Source organism: Schistocerca americana, chromosome 7, assembly GCF_021461395.2.
Source record: "Schistocerca americana isolate TAMUIC-IGC-003095 chromosome 7, iqSchAmer2.1, whole genome shotgun sequence".
Classification (NCBI taxonomy): Eukaryota; Metazoa; Arthropoda; class Insecta; order Orthoptera; family Acrididae; genus Schistocerca; species Schistocerca americana.
This window is the reverse complement of record NC_060125.1, coordinates 356,338,035-356,361,591: the sequence shown is the minus strand read 5'-3', so window position 1 is coordinate 356,361,591 and position 23,557 is coordinate 356,338,035.

Sequence of the window (23,557 nt, the reverse complement as noted above, 5' to 3'; positions counted from 1 at the left end):
CACAGAATATCCTCATGAAAATTGTGGCGCATGAACGAGATTCACCGACGGCCGGGGTGACCGAGCGGTTCTAAGCGCTACAGTCTGGAACCGTGCGACCGCTACGGTCGCAGGTTAGAATCCTACCTCGGGCATGGTTGTGTGTCATGTCCTTAGGTGAGTTAGGTTTCAGTAGTTTCTAAGTTCTAGGGGACTGATGAGCTCAGAAGTTAAGTCCCATAGTGCTCAGAGCTATTTTGAACGAGGTTCAGCAAAGATTGTTTTCCGGGCAATGTCACAGACAAAGGTCTATGCGTCGTTTTCCTTTTCTGAGAAGACTGTGATATGTTGAAGTTGTAGCTATTCCCGCAACTGACCCGTGATTCCGACAATTTCACCTTCCAGGACGACGGAGCGTCTCTCTCACTAGAGCATCAATTTTCGTTGCTGTCGAAAAGACTAACTTCCCCATCACTGTATTGGGCGTAGTGGTGAAGGTGAAGTGTTTCTGGTCGCCCGACCTTACTCCTTGTGACTTTTTCCTTTCAGGGTACGTTACAGACGCTGTTTACGTACACTGCTGCCAGGAATACTGGAACAGCTCAGAGAACGCAAGAATCCTGCTATTGTAATCATTGACAGGATGTTGTTACGTAAGGTAAGAAACATGACTTCCACTTGGATGTGTGCCATGTGACCAAAGGGACACTCGCAGTACATTTATAGAGTGCAAAATGCAAAGTTGATGAGTTTACGGTTCTAGTCGTGCACCATTCCGGTCTGTGATGTAATACCTTGAAAAATACAGAGATTAGAAAACTAAGATATTAATTATAGTATCCCTGTAAGACATAAAATAAAACGACAATCCGAGCACGTGTCGATTCCTGTACTGTCGGTTCATTTCCCGACATTTGACAAGAAATTCAGCCAATTTAACGAATTAATTGCGCACAAAGCACTTTTTTTTAAAATTTCATATAACGCTTCTAGTGGAGCGATAAATCAGTATTGTTTCTGCTTCGTTGTTTTCGAATGGAGTTTCCTATGATGGTCCACACTTATTTCATTCTTCCAGAATCTTGTTCCTTCTCTTCTAGTTCCTACAATTCTCGATTTTTTTTGGTCCTGAAAGCTTGCTTTTGTATTGCTTCTTTAAAATGTCTTGTGTTGCTTGTTGTGACTGAGTAGACTCTCACATTTTGGATATATCTTTCTATTCCTCTCACCCATGTGACCACGCGGTCTAATTCGCCTTGTCACGGTCCATGCGGCTCCCCACGTCGGAGGTTCGAGTCCTCCCTCGCGCATGGGTGTGTGTGTGTTGTCCACATCGTAAGTTAGTTTATGTTAGACTAAGTAGTGTGTAGGCTTAGGGACCGATGACCTCAGCAGTTTCGTCCCATAAGACCTTACCACAAATTTCCAAATTTCAGCCATGTGGTTTTGGATTTGTAATTGTTTAGCAAGTCAAAGATTGAAGTTGTCATTCTCTCTTTATTTTTCCTGCGTATAAAGATCTCCGTCCAAACAGGCCATGAAGGCCCAAAGGTAGCGACCGGCCGCCTTGTCATCCTCAGCCCACAGGCGTCACTGGACGCGGATATGGAGGGGCATGTGGTCAGCACACCGCTCTCCCAGCGGTCAGCGGTATGTCAGTTTGCGAGACCGGAGCCCCTACGTGTCAATCAAGTAGCTCCTCATTTTGCCTCGGAAGGGCTGGATGCACTGTGTCCATAGAATTCCGTTTGTTATCATACGAATGCCAGAACATTACTGTTTTCTATGACATCCGATAGAAAAAAGTGGGAACAGAGACAGCTTTAATTACGAATGTAAACTTTGTCCGATGTAACAATACCAAACACATCGAGATCTGCACTGATATTTGGTAAACTATCTGTTTTCATTAGAAGATATTTGTGTATCGTTATAATAACAGTTCGCTTTTAAATGTGCACATACATAGACGAACAAACATATCATGATCCCTGCTTAATAGCATCATGATCCAGATGTGGAACGCAATACAGCAGCGATTCCGCTTGGCAGGGATTCGACAAGTACTTGGTAAGTTTACGCAGGTAAGTGGCACCAGATGTCTACGTGCTGATCACACGATTCTGTAAATTATGACCTGGTAGTCTGTGAGCGTGGAGGTGATGCGCGGTAGCGTCCCAGATGTGTTCCATGGACCTTACAGCTGAAATCAAGGCGGAACCACAGCCGTAATTTTTCCCGAGGGCGTCCAACTCTCTTGTATGGTTAAATGATGACGGCATCCTCTTGGGTAAAATGTTCTGGAGGTAAAATAGTCCCCCATTCGGATCTCTGGTCGGCGACTACTCAGTAGCATGTCGTCATCAGGAGAGACAAAACTGGCATTCTACGGATCGGAGCGTGAGACGTTAAATCTCTTAATCCCGCAGGTAAGTTAGAAAATTTAAAAAGGGAAGTGGATAGGTAGAATTTAGATGTAGTGGGAATTAGTGAAGTTCGGTGGCAGGAGGAACTGGACTTCTGGTAAGGTGAATAGACGGTTATAAATACAAAGTAAAATAGGGCTAATGAAGGAGTAGGTTTCGTAATGAGTAAGAAAACAGGAATACGGATAAGCTGTTGTGAACAGCATAGCGAACGCAGTTTATATGCCAATTAGCACTGCACATGGTGAAGAGACTTAAGAACAGTATGATGAAATAATAGAAATTCTTCCGATAGTTAAGGGAGACGAAAATTCAATTGTGAAGGGCGGCTGGAATTCGATAGTAGGAAAAGGAAGAGAAGGAAAAATAGTAGGCGAATATGGACTGGAGGCAAAGAATGAAAGATAATGCCGTCTGGTAAAATTTTGCACAGAGCATATTTTAATCATTGTTAACACTTGGTTTAAGAATCATGAAAGACGGTAGTATAGGTGGAAGAGAACTGGAGATACCGGAAGGTTCCAGATAGGGGTAACACAGAGATTTCAGAATCAGATTTTAAGCTGTTAGACGATTTCCAGGTGCAAATGTGAACCCTGACCACACATTATTCGTTATGAACTGTAGATTGAAAAGGAAGAACCTGCAAGAAGGTAGGAAATTAACGAGATGGGACCTGGATAATTTGGAAGAACGAGGGGTTGGTGAGAGCTTCAGAGGGAGCATTAGGTAACGATTGACTAGAACGGGGAAAATGAATGCAGTAGAAGACGAATGAGTAGCTTTGAGAGATGAAATAGTGAATGCAAGAGAGGATCAAGTGGGTAAAAAGCAAGAATACAAGAGAGGATCAAGTGGGTAAAAAGCAAGGCCTAGAAGAAATCCTTGAATATCGCAGGAGATAATGAATTTAATTGACGACAGGAGAAAATACGAAAATGCAGCAAATGAAGCAGCAGAAAGAAAATACAAATGAGTAAAAAAAGACATTGATCGGAAGTGCAAAATGGCTAAACAGGAACGGCCATAGAACAACTAGGGGCAAAATAGATACTGCCTATAGGGAAAGAAAGAGATCTTTGGAGAAAAGAAATGCATCTGTATGAATATCAAGACCTCAGATGGAAAACGAATACTAAGCAAAGAAAGGAAACCTTAAAGATGGATATAGTTTATAGAGGGGCTATATAAGGGAAATGACCTTGGAAACAATATAAATGGAAGATGATGTGAGGGTGAGATGAGATATATGGTACTGCAAGAAAAATTTGACAGATCACTGAAAGACTTAAGTCGTAAAAAGGCCCCTGGAATAGACGACTTTCCGTTAGAACTACGGATGTCATTGGGAAAACTGACCATGCCAAAATTATTCCGTCAGGCGTGCAGAGACAGGAAAAATACATGCCGACTTCAAGAAGAGTGTAATAACTCCAATTCCAAGGGAATCAGATACTGACAGGTGTGATTATTACCGAAAAATCGGTTTAAAAAGTAGTGGGTGCGAAATACTAACACGAGTTCTTTGCAGAAGAGAGGAAAAACTAGTAGAAGCAGACCTCGGGGAAGATCTGTTTGGTTACTGGAGAAATGTAGGAACATGCAAGGTAACACTGACCCTATGACTTATGTTAGAAGATACGTTAAGAAAAGGCAAACCTACGTTTATAGCTTCTGCAGATTTGGAGCAAGCTTTTGACAGTGTCGAATAGAATACACTCTTTGAAATTCTGCAGGTAGCAGGGGTAAAATACAGGGATCGAAAAATTATATACGACTTGTTCAGAAACCAGACGGCAGTTGCAAGAGTCGAGGGCATGAAAAGAAAGCAGTGGTTGAGAAGGGAGTGAGACAGGGTAGCAGCCTATCCTCGATTTATTAAATCTGTGGATTGAGCAAGCATTGAAGGAATCCTAAGAAAAATCTGGAGAAGGAATTAAAGTTCAGGGAGAAAGATAAAACTTTGAGGTTTGCCGATGACATTGTAATTCAACAAGACTCAGCAAAGGACGTGAAAGAACAGTTGAATGTAATGGACAGTGCCTTGAAAGGAGGATATAAGATGAACATCAACAAAAGATAAATAAGAATAATGAAATATAGTCGAATTAAGTAAAGCAATCCTGAAGGAATTAGAAAAGGAAGCGTGACATTAAAAGTAGCAGATAAGTTTTGCTATTTGGGAAGAAAAATAATTGATTATGGTCAGAGTAGAGAGGATTTAAACTGCAGTCTGGCAATAGCAAGAAAAGCATTTTTGAAGAAGAGAAATTTTTTAATATCGAATATAGATGTAAGTGTTAGCAAGTCTTTTATGAAGGTATTTGTTTGGAGTGTAGCGATGTGCGGAACTGAAACGTGGACGGTAAACAGTTTAGGGCACTGTCTGAGACATCAAAGGACCACCAGTTTGGTATTGGAGGGAAGTGCAGAGGGTAAACATTATAGAGGGAGATCAATATATGAATACGGAAAGCAGGTTTAAATGGATGTAGGTTGCAGTAGTTGTTCGGAGATGAAGAGGCTTGCACAGGAAAGAGCAAGGTGGAGAGCAGAATCAAATCAGTCTTCTAACTGAAGGCCGCAACGAGACCCGGGTTCAGATCAGGCGAATTTGGTGGTAAAAACCTCGCCGTGAATTCACTATTATGCTCCTGAAACCAGTTCTAATCTTGTGGCAGTTATCCTGCTGGAAGATGCCCTTGCCGTCGAGGAAGACTTCAAGCGTGAAGCGTTTCAGGTGGTCCGCAATAATGGTCGCATAGTGCACAGCAGTCATGGAGGCTTTGATTACAATGAATGGTCCGAATGAAGGCCAGGTGAATGTCCTCCATGGCTCAATATTGCCACCGTCGGCCTGCGTCCGTGACTCGATGCATGTTTTGAGCGAGAGCTATAGCAAATAGTGAAGAGTATTACAAGAAGGAACGAGGAGTATAGAATGAGGATGAATGTAAGAAGGAAAAAGTGATAAAAATAAGCAAGTATGAAGCACCAGTTGACACATTCTTAGACTGAAAAATGATCGAACAAGTAAAATCCTTTCTATATATGGGAAGTTTATTGACATGGAACGTAAGCTATAAAAAAGACGTAAGGAGGAGGATCTCTATGGCAAAGAGAGACTTGAAAAGGTAAGGTGGTTACTAACAACTAAAAGATTTCCAATGAAGCAAAGGGAAAGCTTTGGTAAATGTTATGTTATACAGCAATGAATCATTGACACTTAAAAAGGAAGAAGAAAGATAATGGAAAGTTTAGAAATGTGCATATAGAGACGAATACCTAAGGTGAAACCCACTGATAGACACTCATTCGCAATTTTCGAGACACTTGTTGCCAGTTGACGGCCCATAACATCCTGCCATATGTCAAAGTCGTTTAATTGATGTAGGTTTTGGATGTCTGCATTGATGGAAACCATTCTGATTTAACTTTGCCCGAACAATGTTTCGGCAAAGTTTTACCATCGTCTGTGGGTCTTCATTTCTGAAAATGAGAAATAAAATTAAAATGTACTGTGAAAATACAATATTGAAATTCTCTCTGGTTTTACTATTCTCACGTACTATCTCTTTCGGTTCTTTAACTCACTCAAACTTATTTATTTTCTAAACCAATGTGCCATCTGCAACATGAATGCTTTTTACAACGGTGAAATTTACTTTTCTCCGCTAATTGGTATGCAAAACAAATCTGTTGAGCTCTTCAGAAAATTAACAGTCACGATAAAAGGCTCTTAAGCTTTCTCGTTTAACGTCACATTAACTTGATGGAGAACTGATTAGAGCGTCTGCTCGCGATGGAATACAATGACGCATTCTTTCGGAAAAAATTCTTACACTTACTTTACATTAGTCGTCTTTGTCTGAGACCGCTATAATTACAGAGCTTCGCTATGCATACACGCCCCGTGCTAAAACAGGCAACTCTCACCGCGTCACCGATAGGGTCGCATACGTGTGAGCTTTCGTCGCCTTTAAATGCATCATTAATGAATACCTTTAAGCAATTAATGAGTACATCAGCGGCAAAGCACTTAGCTCACTGTAAATGCGATACAGTGCTCTGAATGAACGTCTTGCACATATTTTCCACGTTCTCTCGGCGCATTTAGCTCAGGACCAACTGTTAGTTGCCTTACTCTTTCTTTTTCAGTCCTTTACTGTCTTACTTCTCACATGGAGGTTTCACAAAACGACAGTATCTTTTCCCTCGATATAATCAACCATAAAAGAACAGTGGAAATTTTAGATTGATTTTTATGTGTGTGATAATATATATTGCGGGTATCATCTACGGAACATGTTGTAGGTAATTAATTATTTAAAAAAGCAGATTCCGAAAATTTTCAGCAAACGGAAGTGGCTCTAGTGCCTTACCATTTTTTTCCGTTTTTAGCAGATGTCTTTAAAATACTCTTTTCTGCCAGTATGAAGCCATATTATTAACTGTTCGTGAAATATTTGGTTCAATTGAAATATTCGTCTTCATGAAGTCTATCGTGAATGTGATCCATGGAACTTGCAACTAACTGACTAACTAGCACCTGTTACAAGAAAATCACACTTTTACACTTGGACCATAGCCTTTCCGGTCTTGATAGCGGTCAAATACATGTGCTGATCACATGCTCTGTAGGAATAAACATATGTGATTGGCTGAGAAGTATGAAAATGCCTTAAATAAATGTGTTATGGAATGAGAATTAATGACGGAGCTGAACAGATGGTTCAGTCCAGGTTTTGACGGGAAGAAGTTCTCTGGCTTGACAAGTATCAACACAGGGCGATCAGTCTTCTTCATGCACTGGTACACACGCCAGAGAACGACGTACTATCACAGATGAATGAACCCACGAGCTCTCAATATATCAAGGTGATTTTAATGAACTGGTGGACTCTATGAAGGAACGGCTCTAAAGGAATCCCATTTTATAACACTAGCGTACCTGATACGCGAACGTGTTTTAGTTAATGTTCAAGAGCTGAAGGGAGTATGTTTTACCGCGAAACATTGGTTGAAAGTTGCTTTCTCCACTGGGAGCAAGGTTTATGACTGCAAGTTCGTATATCAACAGCAGAAGATCTGCGCCGAGACGACAGAGATTAAATATTAGCTACCATACAATTATTTTGCAGCCTCATGTCTCATCAGAACTCGTCTTTCCGAATGGAGATTCTTTTTCCGTATCGTGACAAACTCTCTATTGAAGTGGACAAGCCTCAGGCCTATATATAAGGGGCGTACGAAAAGAAACGAGCCGGAGTCTGGAATGCACAAACCGGTGACAGGAGGGTCATATCGTGGCGTTTGTAACGAGGTGTGGTTCCGACAAGAGCGTGGAAGTTCACAACCCGTCGCTAGAGGGCACACTTGCACGTCGCGTGACTACACAGAGCTATCAGCAGCATGCATCAATCGTCCAACGCTGCCAGTCGCATTACAAATAGTGACATGGAGGCGTCAACAGAAAAGCAAAGAGGTGTTGTTCGTTTTCTGAAGGAGTAGGAGAAACGGACATTCATCGACCAATGTCACAAGTGTACTGCGAACACTGCATGTCCCTTGCAAGGGTCAAGGCGTGGCGCAAGAGCTTCAGGGACGCACCGGTGTCGTTAGTCGATGATGCACGCTCAGGAGCACCACACTGCATTACCGATGACATCGTCCAGCTGGTGGATGCACCCATTACCCAGGACCGCCGAGTGACAGTGAAAGCCATAGCCGCCGTGGTCGGATGAGCGTTGGGAAGATCGCACCAATCTCTCATTCTTTCAGATTATCAAGGTCTCATCTCGTTCATGAAGGAACGACTGTAAATGTGCAAAGTGTGTACCCGATGGATGTCTCACAGCCTTCAACCACACCAGGCAGCATGTCGAATGGCCCACTGTCTTGCTCATCTGGAGCGCTATGCTCGGGAACGAAATGCGTTCCTTGCACGAGTGGTGGCTGGAAATGAATCATGGTGTCATCACTTCGAACCAGAATCGAAACGACAGAGTCTCCAATGGAAGCATCCAGGATCACTACCACCAAAAGAAAGCCAAGGCCATCCACACACGTGCAGGAAAGGTTATGCTGACGTTCTTCTTTGGCCAAGATGGCCCCCTTCTGATTCACTTCCTGCAGCACGGGACAACAGTGAATGCCCAGCATTACTCGCAAACCTTGACCGCACTTCGCCAAGCGATCAAATCGAAACGACCAGGCAATCTCACCTGCGGAGTCATTCTGCTCCACGACAGCGCAAAGCCTCATATGGCCAACACAGTCGCGGCACTCCTGCAGAAATTCAAATGGGAGGTTCTCGTCCACCCTCCATACAGTCCGGACCTCTCTCCCTGTGATTACGCCATCCCCTTAAAAAGGCTCTGAGGGGCAAACGATTCACCTCGAACGACGATGTCCAGCTGTACATGCGGAACTGGTTAACATCGCAGCCCTGGAAATTTTATGAGACAGTCATTCACCGCCTTGTGTCACAGTGGGACAAGTGCCTCAGCAGCCAGGGTCAGTACTTCTAACATACAGGTACTGGTTTCTGTAATTACGCCTCCGGCTCGTTTCTTTTTGAACGCCCCTTACATAGCGAGGGTATACTTGATGAATACATATTCGATGGCGCTTACTGCGTTGCTGTTTCAATAGTGAAGAAACTTCTGTGCTTCCAATGGAGAAAATATTCCAAAATGACACTGAAATTCTTGCTAAGTGATTAATAGAGAACAGGTAACATCTGTGTTTGATTAAATTGTACTTAGTAATTTTTAAATTAAGATTAAAGTAACAATACAGTTATATGTATAATCGCCAGGTAGCTGTATGTTCTATGACAAAAATTAAATTCAGTGGGCAAAATGTTAGTGATCCTTTTTAAAGAGCACACTGGTTGCTTTGGAACGCCATGTTGTCTCGTCATTTGACTCTTAACCGCTGACATACGGCGGAGTGGCGTTGGGGGGGGGGGGGGGGGGGGGTGGATTGGGGGAGGGGGGGATGGACAACAGTATGAAAACACCAAAGACACAACATATTATCATGCCTAATATTGTACAACACTCCGTTGCCATTCGAAACAGCTTCCAGTCGTCTCGGAATGGATAACTACAGGTTATGTATGGTTTTCAAGGGAATCTTATCCCGTTCTTCTTGAAAAATAGTGGGAAGTCCAGGTAACGTTGACAGAGGTGGATAGCGATCACACACTCTTCTCTCCAAGTAGAGCACGAATGCTCACTAATATTGAGATCAGGTGACTGGTGGCCAGGGCAGATGCGACAATTTATCCTCGTGCTTATAAAAGTACTACTGGACGATGTGAGATGTGTGAACAGTAGCCCTGCCGTCTTGGGACACAGCATCACCACTTGGGATCAAGCGTTGTACTGTGGATGGAGCTGTTCAGCCAAAAGGGTCACATAATCGATGGTAGTAATGCGGCACTGCAGAGTAACCATGGGGCTCATGGAGTACCATGCCATGACTGTCCAAATCATCAACGAACCCCGCCAAGTTTCACTCTTGGGACGTAAGCTCTGCCGGAAGTTGGAAACAGTATGCAACAAGACTCATTCGACCAAATGACATTCTTCTATTGCTCCACTGTCCAGGTTTTATGGCTTCAGCAGCACGTTTTCCTCTTGCGGGTATTTGCGTCACTGATGAGTTGTTTAGGCATTCCAACTCACCCAGCAGTTCCCTGCTTATGGAGATCCCTTCGTGTTGTTTTGGTACGGACACGCTCACGAAAGCGACATTCAGTTCTGCATTGACTTTTGAAGCTGTCATTCTCTTATTTTTCGTTACAATCCTCTTCAATGACAGTCCGTCACGACTACTCAACACACACTTACGTCCGCCTTGTGACTTATAGGAAAACGATTTTCCGCTTTCTCTGCACCAACAATTTGCCCAGGTTCGAGTTTTGTTAACTTCAACATTATGCACTAACAACTACACGGAACACTGTTCTGACCATGACTGAGGCTTCCAACTTATTGAGAACATTCCACAGGTGCTGTTTGTGGTTAAATACACTTAGGTGACAAAAGTCATGGGGCATAGCTGTCATTTGTACTCAGGTGTTTCAGGTGAAAAGATTTTCGACGTTATTATGGTCGCACGACAGGAGCTAACAGACGCTGAACGCGGAGTGGTAGTTAGAGCTACACGCATGGGACATTCATTTCCGAAATCGTTAAGGAATTCAGTATTGTGTGGTACAAAGCGCCACGAGTGTTTCGAGAATACAAGATCTCAGGCATGACCTCTCGGACAACGCAGTGGCCGAAGGCCTTCACGTAATGTCTGAGAGCAGCGGCTTTTGCGCAGAGTTGTCAGTGCTAACAGATAAGCAGCACTGCATGAAATGACTACAGAAATCAATGTGGGACGTGCGACGAACGGATTCGCTTGGACAATGCGGCGAAATTTGGCGTTATTGGGCCATGGCAGCAAAAGACCGACGCGAGTGTCTTTGTTAACAGCACGACATCACCTGCACCGCCTCTCCTGGACTCGTGACCACATCGGCCGCCCCTGTGAAACCGTGGCCTGCTCAGATTAATCCCGATCTCAGTTGGTAAGAGCTGATGGTAGGATTAGAGTGTCACGCCGACCCCATGAAGCCATGGACCCCGGTTGTCAACAAGTATTGTGCAAGCTGGTACAACAACCCAGCTTGCAAGCTTGGCTAGCATCTGCCTTAATGTTTAAGTAAGCAGAGTTTTCATATTTTTGTCCAACCATGCAAATAATGGCTGTGAGGTCGAGAACAAGAGAGAAGAGAGGGCTGTGAGAAGACGTCAGCCAATTGCACTCTGACCGACCTCTCTCCAGGACCACAACGCGACAGCAGTGGCCCCTAGGTAAAGAGTACATAAGCGCCACGCCCGACCAGTCGCGACTCAGTTCTACAACAGCTTCAGGACTAGCAACTTGGATAGAAGCTTCAACTCTAATCACTTGCTTGTAATTTCTGTGTAACACAGACTTCGGAATTGTTGCACTGAAGACATTTCTTATTTTGTCTTTTGCTCTTTTGTTGCGACACATCTGTGTAACACAAAGTTATGTGTTGTATTTTTGCATTTTATAATAAAACTCATTATTACGATTTGTTTGTATGTTGCCTAGCGATCCTAAAAAGCAGGGTTCCTAGACACCCCATATTTGCCGACTAGGCTGGATTTAACAGTAATCTTTTCTACACAATATACTAACGTACAAGTCCTGTGAATATGAAGGTCCTATCTCTAGACGTTCCAGGTTTTCTGATTTTTCTCAACATGGAAAATGAAAATGAACGATTGGCGTCATTGGCCGGGAGGCCGCTTACGGGGCTGGTCCGGCCGCCTTGGTGCAGGTCTTATTATATTCCACGCCACAATGGGCGACCTGAACGCCGGATGGGGATGAAATGATGTAGACAACACAACACCCAGTCCCTGAACGGAGAAAAACCCCTGACCCAGCCGGGAATCGAACCCGGGCCTCTTAGGACGGCAGTCCGTCACGCTGACCATTCAGATATCGTGGCGGACATTTTTCTCAACATGAGCGTCCATAAACAGTGACTGGTAGCAGTGACCTTGTTTCCTTCGATATCAGTAACAGTCACGGTAGAGCCTAACCTAATATGTTCGCATTTGAATCTAAACAACTTGATTAATAAACTACTGTTATGTGATGTTTATAATTGCCTGAGATTTACTTTTGAGTCATGAACGACCAGAGGGACATAGTTTGCGAGGAAGTTGTACATGTGTGTGTGTGTGTATGTGTGTGTGTGTGTGTGTGTGTGTGTGTGTGTGTGTGTGTGTGCATAAAGAATCAGTTCGACTGTAATATGACTCAAGACAGTACGTGTAACAAATTCATGTTCTTGCAATAAATATTACATGCCAGCGCAATAGCGACTGTTCTAACAGACATTTCTCTGATACAAATAAAGAGGGAACTGTAGCACATGGCTACATGGCAGAAAGATTGTCAGTTACATGAAACGTATCGAATGTTCATCATGAAAATCGCCGCAGTACCACGAACTGGAGCCGCCTTGGAACGCTAACGAGAGAACTTGGTGATTAATACATTTCATATCATAATTATTGTTTTGGGTTGCATGTTTAATATAGCACTCATTGGCGACTTGAAGCAAAGAAATAACTTAAAAGCACGTGTTTACATCTTGAAGAATACGCTGATCGACATCCGCGTCAAATTAAAATTATGTTCTGGACTGGGGATCAGACCTTAATCTCTGCCTTTCGCAGAGAGAACGTTGCTAATTGTAATATCCAGACATGGATAACACACCGACTCATATCATCAGCTGGCCACGAGTTACTCTCCAAGACTATCAAACTTCAATTTTCCACGGATGTTCCTTCTTAAAAAACTACTTCATGACATATGAGATCATTCACGGGCGAACTCATGTTCTGTGGCTTTCGAAAGTTATGGGGTAAAAAGCAGTAGCAAGCTAAACCTTTCAGCAAGATTGTGAAAGGCAGGATTAGAAATCGATCCTCGGTCCAGCAGCGACTTTGCCTTGACAGAGATAGTTAGGTTGTGGTCTTTAGTTTGTCTCAGGTATTGCGAAAATTGCTGCTTACTCTTGTTCACAAATGAAGTCATTCCTGCTTTTCTTTAGTGTACATTCCGTGTTTCTTCATTCCAGAGTAAGTGAGTTATTATTTAGCAGTGTTCTAATTTGTTTAAAAGCATCCTAACACATTGTTAACAAATGATTTTAAGTTATAGCTTAGCAAGCAGTCGTTAATTTGTTCCATGTTTGATGTGCCATCCAGAACAACCGGATTATATGCAGTCTTTTGGTACAGAAGGAACCATGGGAGTAGTCCGAGAGTCTTTCTGAGAGACTCGGACACATACTTGCAAGTCAAAGGCGTTGCGAAATGAAAATGAAAAGAAAGAACAAAATGACTATTGATGCAGGGACTATCCGTTGACTCTGAACGTAAGTAAATGTAACTCATTGTTCGAGTCCACTTCTGGCGACAAGTCACTAGAAGTAGAAGCTGCCGTAAATTACCTACAACCGGAGTGGCCTAAAGCAGAATAACCACACGTAACAAACAGGGGCCGAGGTCGGATTCATTTGGAGAATCTCAAGAAAATGTAATTCATTCATGAAAGGAGCTCCTTATAAAACACTTTTTGAACCTATTGTTGAGTACCGATAACAATTCTGGTGCCCTTGTGAAGTAACATGCGTAGGGAAGATAGTGAAGATCGAACGACGAGTGCTATATTGCCCAGGATATCGTTCAGCTGGTGCGAGAGCGTTACGGAGATGCTCAACAAATTCGAATAACAGACGGTGCAAGAGGAGTATTGTCCATCACGGAGAGATTTACTCTTGAAATTCCAACGAATGTACTTTCGAACAAGAGTCCCGCAACATTTTACTTCCCCCCCCCCCCCCCTCCCGCCCCATATACTTCCCATATTTTTTTAATTATGTGTCAAGAATTTCTAATGCAACTACGTAGGTTTGAAACCACAACATTTACGATTAATTTATGACTTAATATAATCTCCATCCATTTCCACAGTTTTCATCCATCTTTTATAAAAATGTGGTAAAAGTGTACTAAACCACACGGTCCTGCTTCCGAAGCCATAGACACACAGACGTTTTCACTACACCTTCACCTTCATCCCATGATGAGCTTCTGTTAGTGGCCGGAACAGATGGGAGTCTCATGGTTTTATATCAGGACTGTGTGAGGCATGAGGCAAGACTTCCCATATAAATTTCACAATCTCTTCAGTGGTCAGTTAACATTCTTGGTACCCAAGTTTCACAAACCTTTGAGTATCCCAGTTGTATAACCGTCATCACATTGCCTTACTGAGAAAGGTAATGCAATGCAAATCATCTGAAGTCACCCAGCGGTCACCACGAATGATGCCATCAACTCGTTGAATGTTGTGTGTAGTCACTGCAGTCACCTACCTGCCACTCCGCGTTTCCTTACCGAACGGTGTCTGTCCTTGAGCTTCGTGACAACGAAAAACACCTCGCCTAACAGTACTGATATCTACTGCTGCATCACCATAAACGTTTTTAATCTTTTACGAATGCGAATGGGCGTTTCACCTTCTGCATTCAAGAATTCTGTCATTGAACGCTGTCTAATACCAACATCGACGTCGGCCATTTTGCAAGCGACCGCAGTACTGGCATCTGTTAACGCAGAAAGTTATTATTTGCCGTGGATTGGAGAAGAACCTTCGCCGAATAGCGCCAGATCTCAATTTCTCACTTAACAAATTTTATTTAAGGAGCAAACAGAAAAGGAGGTATTACTTTTTGACTGACAATCGTACATATAAGGAAACGACAGCAACGAAAAAAAAAAAAAATTAGAGAAATTAGAGCCCACACGGAGTTTTATAGACAGTCGTTCTTCCCCATGTACCATTCGTGATTGGTACAGGGAAGACGGCGAAAGATACTTGGTACCATATGTATTCTCCGCCACGCACCTTAGAATGACTTGCGCAGTGTAGAAGTAGATGTGTAAACTTTGTTCAACAGTCGGCGTACAATCGTACAACCATGAGAAGCCCACGTGACTCGAAGATTCTTCAAACAGAAGTTCTCGCGAAATACGGGAGACGCAAGGCGCCTTTCGACTGAGGCGATCGTGAAGATCTAAATGTACACACAAGACTCGTGATACCAGCGCATTTGATTGAGGCCGGATGTTAGGTACTCCGCTCGTCGGTGCAGGCACAAACTTTTTCGCAAACTGCCTATTAAGGACTTAACCGTTAGCACGTCTGTTCAAGGAAAACAGCCATCAGCCGTCTCGGATAGCAACAATGGAGATACGGCCCATAGCGCATCCAGTCCGATGCTGGGCAACAAGAACCAGCGCGTAGCCGTGGCGTGGAGCTCCATTAACTCGATGCAGTCTACAGAGAACGTGTACCTCTGGTTCACCGCAGGTCAAATCTCACAGACGTTTGCACGAGCTCAGGACCACTGTAACTGAATGCTCCCGGTATGTTTGTACGGCAAGATACGTGTACATCAAAGACCAGGTAAGTTATTTAAATTGTAGGGTCTAGTGAAGCAGGGGATACAACCCGTCGGCTTTGACCAATGACGTCATACATTACTCATAGATAATAATGTCTTCACTTTCGGCCATAGATAATAAAACAGTTCTGTGTTCCGGATAAGCGCTATCATTGTACATTAAAATAATTGAATGTGATTTTAAAAGGTATCACTCCATAATGCTCAAAATAGTCTTCGTGTGCATTTATTTAAATAATTGGTTGTTTGCAATTCATTCCGTTCTCAATTTCATTCTTAGTGATATTGAGGTAATTTGGAATATTAGTTTATTATTTTAGGACTATTTTTAGTATCTCATTTTCGGTTGTAGGCATTGATTTATCTGTTCCGATGAACATAGATGATTTGAGAGAGGCTATGAGCGTAGACATGTTGGCCACGATTTGTTTTTTACAAATGTGTGGTCTCGTTGCCGAATATGTTTGATGTCATGAGTGCGGCGAACATATGCGCCTCACAAGTGTATCTCGTCGCCGTACTCACGGCTTATTCGTATGGCGCTACAGGAAGGATCGGTTGTGGTGGTCCATTAGACGAGGGACGTGGTTAGAAAAATCTAAGCGCGCCTTGAGAGACGTTATGAAAATTACCTACTGATGATGTCTGAGATATCCTGTGTGGCGGTGTGTCCATGAACGTCGTGTGAGTAAGCGTACAGTGTGGATTGGTACTCTTTTTTGCAGGGAATACTCGAGATATAGGGGGCCGTTGAGGGGTGGGGGGAGGGGGGAGGGTGTTATGGTCGAAAATGACGAGTCGCATTTTGGCAAAAGGAAGTACAGCAGGGGGGAACCTCTGGTGGGATTATGGGTTTGGGGGGCTGTAGCTTGTCAAGAATGTGACGATGTAGTGTTTAAAGTAGTACCCAATCGAAGGAAGGAAGTTTTGGTAAGCTTAATTTAAGATCACGTTGCAGAGAGTTCCACTGTAATTTCAGATGGTTTTTCTTCTTATAGGGATTTGGGGGAAAGGGGTTATCAGCATCTCGTAGGTAATTACAATATTGAGTTCAGATCATTATCCACAGGGGCTCGCACAAATAGCATAGAGGGATATTGGTCAGCCGTGAAATCTCTTGTAGGGAAGGGAAACGCCGGATTTCCACACTTCAAAGTCACTTAGACGAATATTCATGGAGGTGTAGTATTCCCCAAACATATTGCCCGTTTAAATGTTTTGTTAAACGTGATGGGCAAATGTACCGCCCGAAATGTGTTAGCTAATATCACATTAGGATGGGGGGTGGGGTGAATGAATGTGTATGCCTGTGTGTGTGCCTGTGTGTGTGTGTGTTTGTGTGTGTGTGTGTATGTGTGTGTGTGTTTTCGTAATGTTTTGCTTGTTGTGTATGTGAGTATCTCATTTTTGTTGACGTCTTTCTAGGCGAGCCGAGCTTCGGTTCTTTTAAGAAGTTCCTGCGTGGTAAGTTCAGTTTTCCATTTTTTTCTTTTACTGCATTTGACTATTTGACGTATTTCATTTTTGTATTACGCCATTACGTATGTTTTCGTGTACTCCAGAACGTACTAGAAATTTCGCAGCTGTCGTTCTTCTTTCGTTTACCAGCACTAGTATCAGTACGATTTTTCTTGATCTGTACTAGCAATATTAAAGGCGAAACACCCGACACAACTAAAATTTGTATCCCGTCCTTCAGTTGACATTTACACTGACACTATCTATTCGAAAAGAACGACATATGTAACATTGATGATGTTTACCTATACGTGTCAACTGGAAGAGCAGGATACAAATGTTGTGTATAGCTATACAGCTCAACTAAAGAATGGCATACTATTGTCACTTCTGTCATCAAAACTATAACTTTCAGTCGATACTATTACCATCAAAGGCGAAAAAAAGCCGTACCGCATAGTGAAGTGCGGGATACAAATTGTGTGTGTGTCGTCTTATTGCCTCTTCGTGTAGTTCAACTGAGGTACAGGTTGAAAATGTAACGTACGTCCATTTCCACGTTTTCGTTAGCAGTGTGCATATATATAGGTCAACGGTAGTATGGGGTACAAATATTATGTACGTAGCCCCTTCTGCCATCGGTAATACGACTATCTGCGTAAGAACAGACTATCAGTGGTAGCAGAGGCGAAATAATCAACACATGTAAAATTTGTATCCCGTGCTTCAGTTGACCTATATAGTTTAACTGAACAACAGAATTAATGCTAACGAAAACGAAGAAATCGACGTACGCTAAACTTGTATTCCGTACTAGAGTTAACCAAGACTGTTCGAATGAGGTTCGAGATACAACCCATATATATGTGACGTGAGGTACGTATTCTATGAGACCAATATTTCCATCCATTTTTCCCCTTCATTTTCCACAGAAATAATACAAACACGCGATATCCTTAACGTGAAAATACTACTTGTCTTGATAAATGTCAACTATATTTTTCGTCTGTCGTATTCCTTTGTTTCTGAACAGTCTTATCAGCTCTTTCATCTGTGTAATAAATGCTCTCTGGCCAATTCTGACGTCATTGGTCAAAGCCGACGGGTTGTATCCCCTGCTTCACTAGACCTGGGATAGCAACAATGGAGATACAGGCCATAGCGCATCTAGTCCGTTGCTGAGCAACAAGAACCAGCGAGAAGCCGTAGTGTGGAACTCCATTAACTCGCTGCAGTCTACAGGGAACGTGTACTTCTAGTTCACCGCAGGTCATACCTCACAGACATTTGCATGAGCTCAGGACGACTGCAAATGAATGCTCGTGATATGTTTGTACGGCAAGGTACGTGTACATCAAAGACCAGGTAAGTTATTTAAATTGTATTGTTCTTTATAAGTGTTTCATTTGATTGATGTTTCCTTTTTTATTATATTTGCGGTCTGATCTCCAACTGAGCTATACAGCTAAAGTGTACTTAATGGTATCGCCATCTATTTGTTTACGATAAATATGTAATTTTTTTTAAAAAAAGTTCGAAACGTGTGTCGCTGTATCTATTATAGTTATAGCCAACATTTTACCACACCAATCCTTGATTCATCTTCTTTCCAATAAATCTTTGTGTTAATTACCAATGCTTGGGCATCGTAGCGTTGAGCGTGACGTTATAGTTGCCTTGTAGTCGTCTGAGGCATGTTTATTGGCTCACTGGTCATAACTGACAGCTTGTATCACAGTTTCCACATTATTCCTTTTCCTCTGATGATTTTTCCTCTTTTATTACATTTGTATTTAGAGCCTTGTTTCCTTCTGTAAATTGTAAGGAAACGTAAGGTCCAAGTGACTCAAACAGGGATAAAAACTGCATTATATTCACTTAAAAAAACTGCGAAGAGGTAATCGAAAGAAAAACTACTGCACTTAGGTGCTGAGAAACAACAGGATACCTGAAAAGAAATCCTGAAAATTAGAGTCTGAAAATTAGTGTCCGCTCAAACTTTGTGGAAATTACGACACACGAATGGTAGGTCTAAGAAGAATTCAAACGAAGGAGGCAACTGGAATGCCTGAAACAGACGCAGCTCATTCATGTCAAAGAGCGTATAAAAATGATTTCTACAGAATTAATGTAATGCGAAAATTTAGAAGTGAATGCTATCCTAAATGAAATGGATATCCTGACTGGAAGCAATGTTTTAATGACCATCAACTGGGGAAAAAGAACATGAATTAAGCAATGAATGTGATACTAAAAGACCTGTTCTTTGGATGTGTTAAAGTTTCTGTTGTCGACAGTAAATGTTCCTACCTGTAGATCTGCTACTCACATACTGTACCTTGGAAATAATCTTTTTCCTGTCGTGTTCTTACGAAAGCTAGTGTCAATTGTACAGGAAGGTTAGATTTAGAGAGAAGGTTCGAAGCAGTGTAGGAGAAGTGTGAATGTAGCGCTGACTGAAGTCTACCACACAAAGGTAGGCGAAAATGAATATTATTTCCAGCACTCTTGCGAAAATATGATGCTTTCATTAGGACAAGAGGCTTTAGTCACGTTCCTCACGTCTTCATTCATTTTGAAAGGCTTAAGCATTTGGCACGTGGAAAGCTATGTGAAAAGAGAGATTGCTTTCGTTCACTAAACGCAAGTTACTTGTTTAATACATGTTATTTTGTGTTCAGCGACATGTTTCCTACATACGTAAGAGCTGAGATGGATTTTGTAGGTACTTATTACTGAACACAGTTAAAGCATTTGTTTTAAGAAGTAATATCTCGTGATGTGTAATGTGCTTTTTTCGTACGAATTCCAATAAGAAAACTTTGTATAGAATACCCAATAGCATATTGTTAGGTTTGCTGAAATGCTGTTTCGTGGCCATAATACATCAGCCGAGAATCATTCTGTCAAGGGCACAGTTTATTTATAAATTATGACAGTAGAAGCAGATGTCCTGACAAGAGTGTTTTTCATGATTACCAATTTACATGCTTAAATACACTCCTGGAAATGGAAAAAAGAACACATTGACACCGGTGTGTCAGACCCACCATACTTGCTCCGGACACTGCGAGAGGGCTGTACAAGCAATGATCACACGCACGGCACAGCGGACACACCAGGAACCGCGGTGTTGGCCGTCGAATGGCGCTAGCTGCGCAGCATTTGTGCACCGCCGCCGTCAGTGTCAGCCAGTTTGCCGTGGCATACGGAGCTCCATCGCAGTCTTTAACACTGGTAGCATGCCGCGACAGCGTGGACGTGAACCGTATGTGCAGTTGACGGACTTTGAGCGAGGGCGTATAGTGGGCATGCGGGAGGCCGGGTGGACGTACCGCCGAATTTCGATGGCACCAATGACGACCTCATAAACCGTGACTGTGGCTATAATCTTAGCAAGGCTTGGGAACCAGCGATTGGGTTAATCAAGAGTAAATCGAGCAAACGTATAGTTGTGACGACCACGGCGGACAGAGCCATCACACCGACGTCATCTCAGACGCCGTCGCAATCTGTTCCACCGCGCGACCGTGGCGCGGGGCGCGAACGGCGGAGGGAGCGCGCCGCGGACGGAGGGTATTTAAATCGGCCGCCGCCGCCACCGAACCCAGTTCCCTCTGAGCAGCCATAGCGTACGGATCTCCGTGCCGGCACGTTCACAGGAGCTCAGTCCGTCAGTTCACCTGATGATGGCGACATGTATGATCGCCGAAATATTGTGCCCGTTGGACACTATAGACCGGCAGCACACCCGTGGATATTTTGATTAGGATCATTTTTATTAAAAATGGAGCTCTTCCGCACACTGCACAGCCAGTGAAGCGTCTGCTGCAGAGGCATTACGGAAATATTAGAATTATCAGCAGCCATTTCCCTGCAGCGTGGCCGTTCAGATCACCTGGTCTTAATCAGTGTGACTTCTGGCTGTGGGGTTATCTGGAAGATGTTGTGTTCAGTGTTGCAATTACGAACGTAGCTGAAGGCACGTATTGCGCAACGCACTCTGAACGTGACCCCCGAAACACTCCGATCTGTTGTGGAACATGCTGTTTCTCGATCTCAACTTGCAGAAAACGGTGGGCAGTATATGAAGCATGTTTCGCGCCAATCTCACGACAATTAATTTTGCTTTTTATGCGAATTTTGGTCCCAGGACAATTAAAAACCAACGTCAATTTGTTTTCTGTGCGGGTTTTGGTCTCATGACAAACAAATACCGATATTTCCTATCCTATGTGGAACGACCTTGCCGTAGCAGATGGGCTAAGTTAACTATCAGTTCCACAGCTACTGATTGCCGAACTTGTGCAGTCATTCACAATGAACAATACGGACAGTGTAATATGCAACTCAAATCGCAGCCATCATACAGCGATTCATCTGTCATTTGTAGCCGACCCCATTTACGTTAAGACGCTTACAGCACCATCTATTGGTAAAATTTTCGTTAATTTTTTTTGCTCCATGATGTTTTTCTCATACGTCAATAAAATGCTGTTCAAATTTGACGTCGTTAACATTTAATGCAAAGTCAAGTGTTTTCTTCAGGCGACTGTCAGCAGAGGATATATGTTTCAGAAAATTCATGACTCCTGGCTGCATTAGAAGAATTTATTAATTTTGCACCTGTTTCGGACACTGACCATCATCAGGCACCTGAATCAACGTTATAACAGAAATGACAACAAAACGACATGTGCAAAACGTCATAAAGACACGAAATACAAAAACGTAACTTACGAAAACTTTGGCCACTGCAAGTCACGCCTCAGTCACGTTGAATCACACTGCTGAATTAACTGTTAGTTGTACGAGGAATAAAATAGAACAATACGTTTAATACATCAACAAACTTTCACATCACACACAACAGGAAACTGACCATATGTAGTAGTTAGGACATAGCATGAGAAGTCACAGTAGTTGTAACCTCGAAGACAAGTCTACGAAGATGTCCAGTCAATAAAAACCATGACATACAAAGATAATTTTAAGATAAAACATCAATAATTACAATCCCTGCTGTGGATAGTTATGTAAGTGTGTTAATAGGTTGCAGTAGATGAAAACTGTTTTTATATTTCTGATTCTATATTTTTAAGTTATCCATTTATTGATCACACTCTTCATTCCATTCACTATATTGGCTAACTGCCTAAACCTGAAAACCCTGATTCTTCCTTGGTTTCGAATAACTTTTATAAGCTCATTAGTTATGTGTTTAATGTTCCATAATGATCTGACACATTTGGGTATTGTGTATTGATAGCTCTGAGGTAACGTGTTCCATGTAACTCCTGTTTGATTATAAATTAGATGTGTATGCTACATTACTTTAGTCACACATACAGACATGAAATAAAGTTTTAATTGACCAGTATTTTGCATATTATCACTAAGGTACCCTTTATTAAGTTTTCGAGTTGTAGCGCTGTGCACATTGTAGTGTTAAACATGGTTTTATTTCCATGTTGATGCAGCTTCTAAGTAATATAATGGGAAACTTAATCGTAATTATTTGTTCCTGTGACCCTCCCTGTTGGGAGACCTGATACAGTGATTTATACATTATACGCAGGATTTGTCACTCTTGTTTTAAATTTGGAAGATCTTTGTCATTGGACGCTTTACTTACATTAGTGTCGTGTAATGCTTATTAAATCAGTGTTTTTGATAATTGATGCTTGTGGATTTTGTACATTTTTTACTTATGACTGTCCTGTAACTATTGTAATTATGGTTCTTTTTATCTTAAAATCATATTTGTATGTCATAATTTATGTCGACTAGACATCTTAGTGTCGTCTTTGAAGTTACAAGTGTTTTGACTTTTCGTGCTATGTCCTGACTACATATGGTCAGTTTTCTGTTGATGTATAAAACGTATTGTTTTTCTGTATCATTATTCATGACACTGACATTAATACGATTTCAAGGTTCAGCATGACTTGCATGTGACATGCAGTAGGCAATTTTTTCGTAAGTTATGTTTTTGTATTTCGTGTCTTTGTGTCTTTTGTACACGAGGTTTCTGTTTCCTGCAGTTGATTCACGTGCATGATGATGGCCAGTGACCGAAATCGGTAGCAATTTAATAAACTGCTCTTATTCAGCCACGTGACATGAATTTCTTGAAACAAATTTAACTGTTAGTCTTTTATGAAAATATTTGTCTGGGGTGCAGTTTTATTTTGAAACGAAATGAAGAAGATAAGCAGTACAGACAAGATCAGACTAGAAGGACTGGAATTTTGTGCTGCATAAAAGTGCTGAAGATTAAATAGGTAGTTCGAATAACTAATGAAGAGGTATTGAACCGAATAAGGGATAAAAAGACATTTATTGCACAGCTTGACTAGAAGGCGCGTAGATGGATTGCACAGAACTTGAGACTTCAAGAAATAGTTAATGTGGTGATAATGGGATGTGGAATGCTGCGAATTGTAGATGAAACCCAAGGCTAGAGTACAGAAAGAGATGGAACTGGATCTGTGCTGCAGTAGTTATGCAGAGATGAAGAGGCTTGCACTGGATCGATTAGCCTAATGATCTGTATCAAACCAGTCTTTGGACTACAGACTACAATAGAAACAACAACATTAAGAAAAATGCA